A 12,982-nucleotide genomic window follows, 5' to 3' on the forward strand; every position below is an offset into this window, starting at 1 on the left:
TCCTTTTAGGTCTATTCTGTAAAGGAAATAAGTTAAGATTTTTAAAGTCTTTACTTGCCAGAAGCTGTGTTAAGAGACATTGATTTTACAATATTTGAATTTTTTCTAAATGTATGAGGAGATTGATTTTTTAAAAAAAAAACTATTTTATAAAGGAGAAAGTCAAGGCAGGATTTAAATTCTCATTTATAGATTAAAAAAACTACGTTTAATGATTGTGTTCTTATTTATTTAATTCACATAAAAATGAAAGAAATTATATGTCTAATTTCTATGTGATAAAATTAGGCTCAAGGATTATGAATGATGTGTCCAAGATCACTTGTTTATATTCAGGAAAAACCTAAAGTTAGTTGAGAACTTGTTAAACATTAAAAGCTGTTGTTTCCATTCTGTTTACCCAGAATATCATACCTCTAACAAATCCTTTTTAAATGCTTCAATAAAGAGATGGCATTGCCAATATTTCTTTTGTTACTTGGCTTACTAGAATGGAAGGAAAGTAAGAGTTTACATGTACCTGGCAGTTACCTACTACATAGAGACAGTTCTATGTGATTTTCTCCTGTATGTATCTGAATATGTATCATAGTGATTGTATCTCTCATTTTGTGTCAGAAATTAACTTGTTTTTCTCACTAACACATGAACATGTTGGAACAACCACTGACCTATACATTTTTGTTTTTATAATGTAGTACAATTCCTTACCTGTAGAAAGTGTTCAATAATTAAGTTTTTAAAGAATGACTGTGTCATGATTAGTGGATAGCTTGGGCATTGGCAGGGCAGAGAAAGAAAAAGAAAAAGACTTTTTTAAAAAAAAATTTTATTTAAGGAGAAAAAAAAAGCAGAGAAAGGGTACAAGTTATACAGATTTACAGAAAAAAAAATAAACAGGAAATCACTAGTTAATGGATTACATATTGTCATCTTAGAAATAATTGTTCAAGTCACAAAATTAAAGCTTGTAAAGTGGACATTCCAACAATGATACTGCAAACAGTTCTGTTCAATGATCCAATAAAACTCAGTGATATCATTTTCTATCTTATACACTTAAATATACATGCAGTTATATAGTTTAGAGCACTTTCTTTTCCTCTCTTTTGTACAATGACTATTACACATTTTGGGTTTTATTGCTCCCACGGTTCTTATTACTTTTTTGGAAGAGAGTAAAACCAAATGTGACATAACAGAGCAGAGTCGGTCAAATCAAAAGGGTGGACATAATAGATAATGTAAAAACATAATACAAGGTGATCAACAATGGTTTCCATAATGCCTCCCGCTATCTCTAATAGAATTGCCTATATCATTAGTTATAATAAAATTGAACAAAACTGTAAAGAACAAAACCGACAAAACCAAAACATTGGAGACATTGTAGGTCTTCAAAAGTAGATAAAAGTCAACGAGAATGGGAGTCATAATGAATCTCATTATCTTCACAGCTGTTGCCTAAACTTTCGAACCTGATTCTATCTAGCAAAACAGAATAGGTAACTACTTTTATGTCAGGATTATCTGGTGTTGAAACACTATTCTGCTTAAATGGTTATGTTTTGATCTGGGCTGTTTTGCTGTTATGCCCTCTTTTATCTCAATCTCCACTCCATTATTTACTTTTTTATTTTTATCCTTTTAATTAAGGGAAAAATAAATAAAAATAGCAGGATATATTATAGTAACCCACTTTGACTTTCCATTATCTCGATTTAAAGCCCTGTATTACTCTCACCATCTTGTTTTTGACTGATGTTTCCCTATTCTGTTTTGCAAGAAAAAGACTTTGAACAAGAACAATGCAGTCTTCTCTTGTAGCACATAAAGCCTTGAACTCAGGAGTGTGGAAACTTTGGTTTCTTTTCCTAACTTACATGGTATTTTTTCCTCATATGGAAGAAAACAATGCATTTCCCAAGGACAGTCATTATGTAGGCTACTTATACAAACAAAATATGCTTTGGTTTATTCCCAAATTGTGATTTATTTATTGACCCTACTCACATTACAGAGTTCAGTCCATATTTTCCATGCATTATAAATTAAAAATATTGGAAAACCTCTTGATCTGCAGAGATTAAATTTTGCCAAAGTGGCCATTTCTGTTTTCCATCCCTTTGAGAGGATCAGTTAAGTGTTTTTCTGGGGTGCAGAAAGACTTCTGGAAAATGAAACTTGGCTTTTTACTACAGTCTTGGGCTTTGTTTTATCTGGGAATGAAATTGTCTACTTTTTTCTAGTTATTTTTATTCAAAGCTTACTTACTGCTTGCCTGTTCTGATTTCTTTGGGATTTACATCCTTCATTGTGTTTTTTTTCTGCCATAGCCTTCTTTTTTACTGCTAGCTCCTACACTTATCTATTCTGGGCCGATGATAATGGTGAGGGTGAGGATGATGACTATGGCTATATCTCTCCCCATTTGTAGACATTTTGCAATTGCAAATTTGTAGTCTCCATTTTAGACATGGACCCTGATTGTTTATACAGGAAAAACAGTACTGGTTTTCTTCCCATTCATTACTGAAAGTGCAGTGGGGTAAACAGATGCTCTTCCTAGTCTTTTGGTTATGTACTGTTGAATCATGGCACTTTAGGGAGCTTGAATTTCTATTGCTTACATTTGTAACTACTGGAGGTTATGTTAGTAATTTAGAGTCCCACCGTAATTCTACTTTGATATCCTCATACTTAATACATTAGGAAAATTTCAAATTTTAAATGAAATGCTTTCTTCATATGAAATTGGTTCAGGGCCAGTGATTTAGCTCAGTGGCAAGCACCTGGCATGTGCAAGGTTGTGAGCTGGATCCCGGCACCAAAAAAATGACAATAACCAACACACAAAAAAATTGTTTAGTGGGTGATTAAATTGATAAAAATTCTACAAAATTATTTAACATGGGTCTCTCACTATGATATTTTTGCAAATACCATTCTGACATTTAAAAATACTGCCTGTAGTTTTCCTTGCTGAATATTAGCATAATTAAATGAACAGTTTGTCTTAAAGCTTACTTTTTCCAGCCAGTGAAAATAATGGTATTTTCATAGACATTTATACTCTTAAGAGAAAGAGAGCTTGGAACAAGCTCAGCACTGCCACACCCAGAGTAAAGGTGTTTAGGGTCCAAAATAGTTCATATTGATGAATACCTGAATCTGTTACGATGACTTCTGCACATGATTGAAATCAGGCATAATTTTAAAATGAAAGTATTCTAAGAAAGGATATTTGAATCTCTTATATTTGAATAACCACATACCACTCTCTTGTCACTTTATTTCTTTAATGTGTATAACCTGGTTGGTATTCTAGAAATGGTATGAAATATCAGCTCTGTGTATATACTGATAATATAAAATATTCAGCCTAAGCCTGTCACAAGTGTGTTTTTAAAGGAAGCAGATGCTGTAGCATTTCTGCCCAAAAGAGAGTCCAGTTCACAGGTTCTGCCGTGTGCAAATGTCATCTTTTCTCTGGGAATGTTTTGCCCCAAGTGGCTACTGCAGGGTTGGAGGCTTCTCCCTGTGATTTAGGTTGTAATTTTATTTGTGGAAATAAACCAATCACGTAGTCCCAATTGTTTTAGTGATGAGATGATCAATAGCCCATTACTGGATAGAACGGCGGTTACAGGAAGTGCATTGAAGATTTTAATGCATGAATTATGCATGCCATGCTCATTCTTTAGCCTCCAAACAGAATGACAGGGTTTGTGAAGTCACCTCAGATAGTTTCTTGCATTAAGTGACTGCAGTGAGATGCTTAATATTTTCAGGCATAGAAGCAGCATTGACTCGGGCCAGCCGAATTTGGAAGATGTAAATTCCCAGCTCATAGCACAGAATGCTTCATTTGAAAGTGTTGCTATGTAGAAAGCCAGCTTTGCAGTCATCGAACCTGTTCTCCCCAGAAGGTTGGCTGAAGGATGGGAGCGGGTGTGCCTGTCTCTGAGGTCACAGCTTGAAGTCCTTTGAAAGTGCCTTCTGCTGCAGGAGCGAGACGTGCTGTGGTCTAACCCTCTCGTTGCATTTTTTCAAACGGACTATTTACCGGAGATATTATACTCAGAACAGCAGATAATTCAACATATGAGGTAAGCCTGAGATTTTGGTTAGGTGACAGTAAATTAGAATGTGCTGATTCCGGATACTGGTGATCCTAATAGTAAGGCTGACTCAGACCTAGGTTTTGAAATGCAACAGCCTGGCTCCCAATTGTTATGTTAATTGAGAGCTGACTTTATTTTATTCCTTGGACAGTATTAGATCGAATGGCATTTTATTTTGCATGCAAAAGCTTTTCAAGAATATACCGGTGCCCAGCTGTGTGTCTTTAATGAAACGCTGCAAACTGGGGAGGGGCAGCACGGAGAGAGTGGAATGAGTAAGTGACAATTGCCTCCTGGTGGAGAAGTTTTAATAGGGCTGTGGCATTGCTTTGGCTCCTGTCTTTACCTTAATGTCCACATTATCAAATTCTAGTAAGAAATAATCATAGAACCTAAGATGCTTTTTCCTTCTCGCAAATGTGGACGACAGCATAGACGTCAAAGGCTGTGTTGCATACAAAATGAGCAGCTGGAATTAAAACAATTTGGACTACCATGTCCTTGAGGAAAGACCTTGTCAGAAACAAAACAGTGTGACTTTTTTTTTTTTAACCCATAGTGGCTTCGTGGGGGTTTTTTGCCCTTTGTGTCAATAATGTTTTTCTCCAAAAGGAATGGATAGATGGAATATTGTGAAATTTGAAAAAAAAATGGAATTTTATTTCTTTCTTGGTGTTCTAAGAATTAATCTTAAACAATTGTAGAAATCACTACAGTAAGAGTTTATTTTGGAGATAAAATTTCCAAAAACTGCAAACCTGCAAACCTGAAAATATGGTGCTGTGCTATATTGATCAGAGGTCTTTGTGAATTTAATGCTGATTGCTTAAATATCATGGCAAATTATAAGTGTGCAAATAATGTTCAGCATGATATGAATTCCTGAACATTTCTTTAGGGTGAGAAAATAGTATTAACAAATGTTCAGCAATAGACTTTAGATGTAGTAAAGTTATTTAAGGATATTTTTAACTGTAAATTTATATTAGCATTACAATCATATATATGTTATATACTATAGTCCATAATTTGTAAAACATATATAATATGTATTTATCTCTACTTCCTTAAGTGTTTATTATTTTAAAAATTTGTGTTAATCATCTATCAGTAACCAGTAAAGCAGAAAGCCAATTATGTTTTGTGAAAGTAAGCATCCTTTTTTAAAAAAAACTATACTTATCCTTTGTCTAAAAACCAAGAAGCAAGGTTTTTTTTCTTCATTAGTTTAAAAGCAAAGAAGTATAGAGCAGTGAAAATGAGGCCAAAGGAAAACTACATTCCAGCATTTCACAGTGTATTTCAATTCTGCTCCAGTGTTACTACTCACTTGGGTTTCCTGTCAACTGCCTGGTCTCATGCGGCCCCAGAACTCCCGGCATCATCTCATGTGATTGTCTCTCCAAAGCCAGTCTAGCTCAGGTGTATGAGAAAGCCCACACGTGGAGTTTTTTCCTTAGGGAGGGGAGGCAAGGCTACCTACATACAGTGTGCTAGGGGTCTCCTGATGCTGAGTCAGACATGTAGCTCACACACCTCCTGTTTGACATAGTCCATTAACAGATAGTGAAATGGAATGTACAGGGAAAACAGAAAGAATGGAGAAGGGCAGCAATCTAAGAATATTTATTGCCTAACGGCACATACTAAATTCTGGGTAATAGGTAGAATGACACAGCTACTTGTTGGGTCTGGCAGAGGTCACAGCAGGAGAATAAAAGCCCCTGTGTCGAGTGATAAAAATCACACATTCAGATTAATGGATTGACATGGGAGACTGTACAGACAAAGCGATCTGTGAAGTGCTGTGAAGCACTGTATACTCTTCTGAACTTCTTTCTAGTCTCACCCCAGACCATCAATTCAGTTCATTTAAAATACTTGGGGGTCACATAAAGAACCATTCCTGGATCATGTGAGGATAATGAGAAATGTGAAAGAGATATACTCAGTTCCCAAGTCCTCTGGTAATTGTAATTAATTCCCACAGATTATCACTTGGGACAAAGAAGAAGAAATTAGTGATGGATTTTTAATATCAACCTTGATATGTGAGGTGGAGCAACAAAATGAACTTAATTTGTGATTACTTTGGTAAAGTATAATCATACCAGAAATCCTTAGAAAATGAGGCTAAAGATATCACAAAGAAAAATAAAGGGAAATATGAGAAATATAGCATTGAAACATCAAATACAAGATTTTTGAAAAAATATACTTAATTCATAGTTTATATATTGTTATTTCTTAAAAGTGAATGTGAATGAATTCTGGACTATCATGGTTTACTAAATGTTTAGTAATTTATGATAAAATTAATTTAATAAATAAATAAATTCTTTTGGAGACAAGGTCTTGCTATCCAGTTTAGGCTTGTCTTGAACTCATTATGTACCTCAGATTGGTGTCAACCTTTTAACAATCCTCTTGCCTCAGCCTCCCAAGTGTTGGGATTACAGACGTGTGCCATCTTGCCTGGCTGTAAAATTAATTTTAAAGGTGATTTAGCACGGTAAGGATTCAGTTGACAGGAGTATTTTTAAATGGCAAACTATAAATTTTATTATAGGGAATAAGTCCTGATAGGTGAAGGATGTTTGTGATTATAATAAATATAAGTTTTTGATAGTTCATCAAACCCAATAGTTTGTGCTGTCATTGTTTGATTGTCTGTTCATTTGTGTGCTTTGATTTTGTAACTTTAATAACTACTTCTGAGATAGCAATATGTAATGTATCAACTAGTGATGATTTCTTAATGTTATTTTTTGAAATTATGTATCATTTTACCCTTTTTTCTGTTTTACAGTTTTTAATAAACAGTCTAAGTAGAAAACTGTATATGTTATTAAATAAGATTGTGAGAACGTTGCAGTGCTCTCTGGAAGATTAAGACACTTCAAAATATTTGAAGAGAAAAAATACCCTTTTTCTAAAATTTAAAACAACATACATATTGATTAAGTCAGAGCCAATATTTTCATGATAAGGAAATTCTTCATAAAGTTCTTTAGGAAATACTCTCGATGAGTTCTAAGCTTTGTAAAATTCACAAAAAACTTTTCAAGCATGAGTCCACATCAATGAATGATATCAAGAGATTCAATCTTCTTTCTATTTCATTGAAGAAAATGATAAAGTTTATTGTTCTTTCAAATACGTTCCCTGAGCTCCTTATGAAGCATCTGTCTTTCAGATATGCTCCTAAGGGTTGACTCTGGGAGCTGTGTCTCTTTGCCACAAGTCAGCATAGTAAGAATGCATGTGTTAAGTTTCTTCTTTGTGGTTTTGCTCAGTCTGTTGGTTCTATAGAAGCAAGGGAAGTTTGTGGACCTGTACTTTCAGTAGGAACAAGTAAGTTAACAACTAGGGTTAGGGAGGCACAAAATAGGGTGAGCCAAATTAACACTTGTAAAACAAATGGGCCCATACTGAAAACAAGAACACTATTCATGTGAGCATGTGGGAGACTAATGCTACATATTCTAAAGCAGACATGAAATAGGAGGACTGGATGATTGTCATTGGAGATAAGCAAAATGGGTACTGTTATTAGGAGCTGCCAGAATAATATGCTGACATGACTTGCAGGTCTCTAACACTTGAAGACATTATTGAATAACTTGAAGGCATTGAATGCTAAAGAAGTTTCTGGTCCCTGAGTCAGGTATCTTTTAACATTTGCTTTTAATAACTATGAATACTATATTAAATATAGCATCACCCATGTCTTTTACTTTCTGTCTTCTGATAGTTTGACTTTACTGATCCTAAAGAGATAGCCCTTTCCAGAGTTAACTTGTTACCAGTCAGTAAACACCTTGCTCTTGTGAGCTTATTTTTCAAATACTGGCCAGCCAATACAGAGCTCACACCAACATCTGGACTGTCAACTCTGAACCACTATCCATTTCTCCTCCATTTCTGAAGCAGGTATCAAATAACTAGTGAGAGTTCCTATGCTCCAGAGCCTCCTGAAATTATTCAATCTAGCCAGCCTGGAAGACTTGCCTTGCCTCACCTCCTCCTTCCTGTTCCTCTCCCTCTCTCTCTGCCTCTGGACCAGTTCTGCACATGTCTGGTGTGCCCTTTCTCCTAGGATCTGTAATGCAGCCAACTATCTTTTCATTGACAGATATTTCCAGAACCATTGTCCTCATCAGACCCAAGTAATAGAACCTACACATTAAATGTGAAGCAAATATGTTTAAGCACAAATTACCATAAATAGAAGCATTGTAGACCCAGTACTCAAGTCCTTTATCTTAAAAATAATTACACTTTTATTAAAATGGAAACTTATTTTGAATATAAGGAAAAATTCTCAGTGAACCTCTTATAAACACAAGCTTAACTATCATCACAATTGAAGTTTTCCATCTTATGACAAAATATGTGGCTCTAAATTTTTTAATATTTTTCTGAGCTACTTCAGCTTAGAGTATGCCAGATTTATAACATGAAAATGAGCCTTTAGTTGTTAAGCAACTATATTTATACTTCCTAGGTATCAAAACTTTGAAACCAAAATACCAACTGTCATTGTTGTTTACATAATATCTTTGATATCCAGCAGGCAACTATAACACATACCCAAATTTAAAAACATTTCTGTTTCATCTAGCCCACAAAACTGATTTGAACTTCCTGAGAATGAGGTGCCCAGGAAAGACTTGCTCATCAGTGAATGCAAAACTTTAAACCTGAGCCAAACACAGTTCACTATACAACTAGCAAAACCTGAATCACAAATAGAGTGGAGCTCTGAAGAATACAGACTAAAAGACATTAGCTGTATCTTTCTATGGTGCCCTCCTTCATTTCAAGCATCACTGTCACAGTCAAGAATAGTAAATGACTTTAAGGTGTAGAGTAATTTAAACATCAAATGTGTGTTGGATATTGCTGACTTTGAACTTCTCATTCCACTCTGAGACAGCCTTGTATGTTGTTATTGCAATTACAATAACTCTTTAAGAAATAAACTTTTGATAAGATTATGTATAAAACTGGCAATGATTTTGGTTAGGAAAGATGGTTAGAAAAGATGCTAGTCATGCTAGCAGATGGAAGGGCAGCAAGGTAGGTGGCTGGGAGGGAAACTGGAGGCAGCGCTGTGCCAGGAGAGCATGGGAGTTGAAACAGATGGAAGATGATATATTAGTTGGCAAGAAATGACACTGCGTGGCAAGCAGGAGAATTTATTGAAGTGTGGGATGAGTAGGCAGCCAAGGGGTGTATTCGATGGACCAGGAGTAAAAGAAGTCAGGATGAAGGTACTCAAGCTCTGGAAAACACAGGTAAAAATTGTAGAGAACAATTTCAACTTTCTCCTTCACTTGAACTTGAGGAAAAGGATTTACAGTCTTTAAAATGCTTTGAAATGCTGATGAACAAAGATCTACAGGAGGAATATTTTAGTATAAAATTCAGAGATGCCTACTACTGAGGAAATTTATTCTGTGAAATTATCATGAGCATAAAATCTATTTCCTAAACTTTGTGTTTCTTATAATTTGAATTATGGCCCTAATTATGTTAATATATGAGACTCTAGCTAGAAATTATAGTGAAATAAAATGAAAGTACAGAGTGAAAGCTTTAACTTTTATCAATGAGACTATCAAATGATGGAAAATCTGAATAAAACTTATCTTTATTATTAAAATGGCTTATATTGTCTTTGTCTATTGAAAGTGATAACAATAGCATCTCAATTAACATAATAAATTGATCACAAGTTGTTTGGTCTCTCTTGTGCTTTCAGATGCACTTACCCTTAAGTCACCATATTTTTAGGCAACTATTTCTAATTATTTACATTAAGTGTGATTGTGTAGCGTAGTTAAGTTACATTTAATAAAACGGGTGTTATTATGGATTTATATAAAAGTACCACTCACAGTAATATTTATAGGAAGCTACTGGTTTTTAATATAGTCATTCCAATTGACCTTCAGTTGGTTACATAGGTTGTAAGTGTATCAAATGGGTACTTCCATTTGATACATAAACTTATTACTATATTTCATAACTGTATATATGAAACAATTTTCTTCAGTTAAAGACCCAGCCATGACACATTCTACATATATGTCAGGAACCTTGTCAGACCTTGGAGATAAATGTGAATGAAGAAAATATGAACATTCCTTTCAAACAATTATATTCTATATAATAGGATTATATATGACAAACACTAAGGTACAATTTAATACATACAATTATATTATGTTCATGTAATATATGTGTGAATTATCCTCCATAATATAAATCTCACAAAGTTAGGGGACACACTAATTTATTAAATTTAGCAAGTGTTTATTAAGGTCCTTCTCTGTGTAGTGACTATGTGAAAGTGGATATACTCCTTGTATTGATGGAAAAAATGGTTTATTAAAAAGAAAGATAGGGCTGGGGATTTAGCTTAGCGGCATAAGCGCCTGCCTTGCAGGTAGGTAGTCGCGAGTTCGATCCCTGGTACCGATAAAAACGAAAAAGACCCCCCCCCCAAAAAAAAGAGAGAGATAATTTCCTATTAACTTGATTTGAAACCCTGTATTGCTCTCACCATCTTGTTTTGACTGGTTTTCCTCTATTCTGTTTTGTTTGATAGTACCAAGTTCGAAAGTATAGGCAACAATTATGAAGACAATAAGATTCATTATGATGCCCATTCTGGTTGACTATTACCTTCTTTTGAAGTCCTGTAATGTCTCCAATGTTTTGGTTTTATTGGTCTTGTTCTTTACTATTTTGTTCAATTTTATGATAACTCATGATATAGGCAATTCTTTTTAAGATAGCAAGAGGCATTATGGTAACCATTGTTGATTACCTTGTATTTTGTTTTTACATTATGTATTATGTCCATCCTTTTGATTTGACTGACTCTGTCCTATTATGTCACATTTGGTTTTACTTTCTTCAAAAAAAAGTAATAAGAACAGTAGTAATAATAAAACCCCAAATGTGTAATTGTCATTGTACAAAAGAGAGGAAAAGAAAGTGCTCTAAAGGACATAACTGCATGTATATTTAAGTGTATAAGATAGATAACCATATTACCGAGTTTTATTGGATCATTGAACAGAACTGTTTGCAGTCTCACTGTTTGAATGTCCACTTTATATGCTTTAATTTTGTAATTTGAACAACTATTTCTAAGATGACAATATGTAATCTATTAGCTAATGATTTCCTACTGTTTATTTTTTCTGAAATTCTGTATAACTTATACCCTTTTTCTGTTTTTTTCTCCTTAAATAAAATTTAAAAAAAAGAGAGATGGAAGAATGGACCTAGAGACTATACTTCTGGTTGAGGAGTAAAATATCTCTTCTATATTCCTGTAATATTGCTAATTTTCTTGACACTGCAGAAACCTTTAAATGCTGATGCGCTTATGTATTCTGCGATATATCAGGCCCTTTATATTGATAGATTTATTCATTTTTCTTTGATTTTTTAAAATCTAAAATTGATGTAATGGAACCAGGGCAAAATTTGGGGGTTTTCATTTTGGTTTTTATTGGTATACATTTGCAGTATGTGATAATTACCATCCTTGTGATGAGTTGGTACACAAACAAACCTTGTTTTTTCCTCCCCTTACCTTCCCTCTCTGCCTCCTCCTTCCATTTCTTGGCAAAGAATGGCCTTCATATTTAATAAAGGTCTCTCCATGTCTTACTTTTCCCCCTTTTTATTATTTTTAACACCAAGTACATTTATTTTAGAAAAAAAGAAAGTTATAAAATATTCTCATATCTTTCCTTAAGAAATTAAAAACAAGACAGAATGAAACAAAAAATGAATAGAATAAAATAATAAAGATCAGAAAGCACAACCCCTTATCAAAATGTCAACATCATTTTACAAAAAAAAATTTTTGATTCTTACATTTCTGTGGAAATACAAAAGATTCAGAATAGTCTAAACAACTTTGATGAAAGAACAAAATTAGAGCTCTACCCCTCCCCAACTCCACACCTTATCACAAAGATACAACAATCACGACAAAACGGCACTGATATCAAGGTACCAATATGAAGTCCCAAAATAGATGCCCACATAACAGACAACTGACTTCTGGCAAAGATGCAAAAGTAATTAGAGCAAATCAAAATGACTCACCATAGCAAGTGTGACCTGAGTTATTGCTTTGGCTAAAGTCATTCTCTCTGGATCAAAATACATGTGTTTTCTTTTAGCTTGTCACACTAATGAAACAGAAAGATGTTTATACATGTGTGACATATTTATTTCACTAATAAGTATGTTCTCAAGTCACATCCATTTACCTATAAAAATGTCATTTATCCTTCTTTGTGGCTGAATAGTATTCTGTTGCATAGAAATATCACATCTTTCTTACTCATCCCTCAGTTGATGGGCATTTAGGTCGTTTCCAAACACACTTCTTATTATTTACCTTTTGTCTTGCTATTTATTTATATTTTGTGTTTCTCATATAAGAAAATTCATTAAGTGTGTGTGTCTGATTTCTGTAATCAGGAGAAAGCTATACATCACTTGTAAGTAAATTTATATTAATTCCTTTATTACTGGTTCCTCCAAAATACATATTACTGATAGGAAAAAATTTTAGTGTCTTTCTTTGGGAAGATGCTTTTAGATATTTTTCTCCCCTTTCTGAATCTCACAATTATTATTATTATAATGTCATTGTGATATTAACTAGGAACATACCTGATTCATGACTGAAGCGTAGGAAGATCTTCATTTCTGTTTTATTACTGTTTGTTTTCCCATCATCTAGCACGGTGTCTTGAACAATATAGTTATTCAATACATATGGAGAAAATGATCATGTGAATTTATGTGAACACATTGCT

The 12,982-nt window shown here is 34.0% G+C and overlaps 1 protein-coding gene across 4 annotated transcripts in view; it reads left to right on the plus strand.

The window, feature by feature from the left end:
* The window catches only part of Cntn1 (contactin 1), a 373,034-nt gene that overhangs the window by 144,931 nt on the left and 215,121 nt on the right, over positions 1 to 12,982 (plus strand). For 3 of the 4 annotated variants that reach the window (XM_013159444.3, XM_063254558.1, XM_063254559.1), the window contains exon 3: positions 3,792 to 4,109. The exons of the other annotated variant lie outside the window; for it this stretch is intronic. The gene's annotated coding sequence lies outside the window, so the exon portion shown is untranslated. The remainder of the gene's footprint in view (positions 1 to 3,791; positions 4,110 to 12,982) is intronic. 4 annotated transcript variants of the gene reach the window in all.

This window comes from Cavia porcellus, unplaced genomic scaffold (assembly GCF_034190915.1).
Source record: "Cavia porcellus strain 051 isolate PalLab524CR breed Dunkin Hartley unplaced genomic scaffold, mCavPor4.1 scaffold_8, whole genome shotgun sequence".
NCBI lineage: Eukaryota > Metazoa > Chordata > Mammalia > Rodentia > Caviidae > Cavia > Cavia porcellus.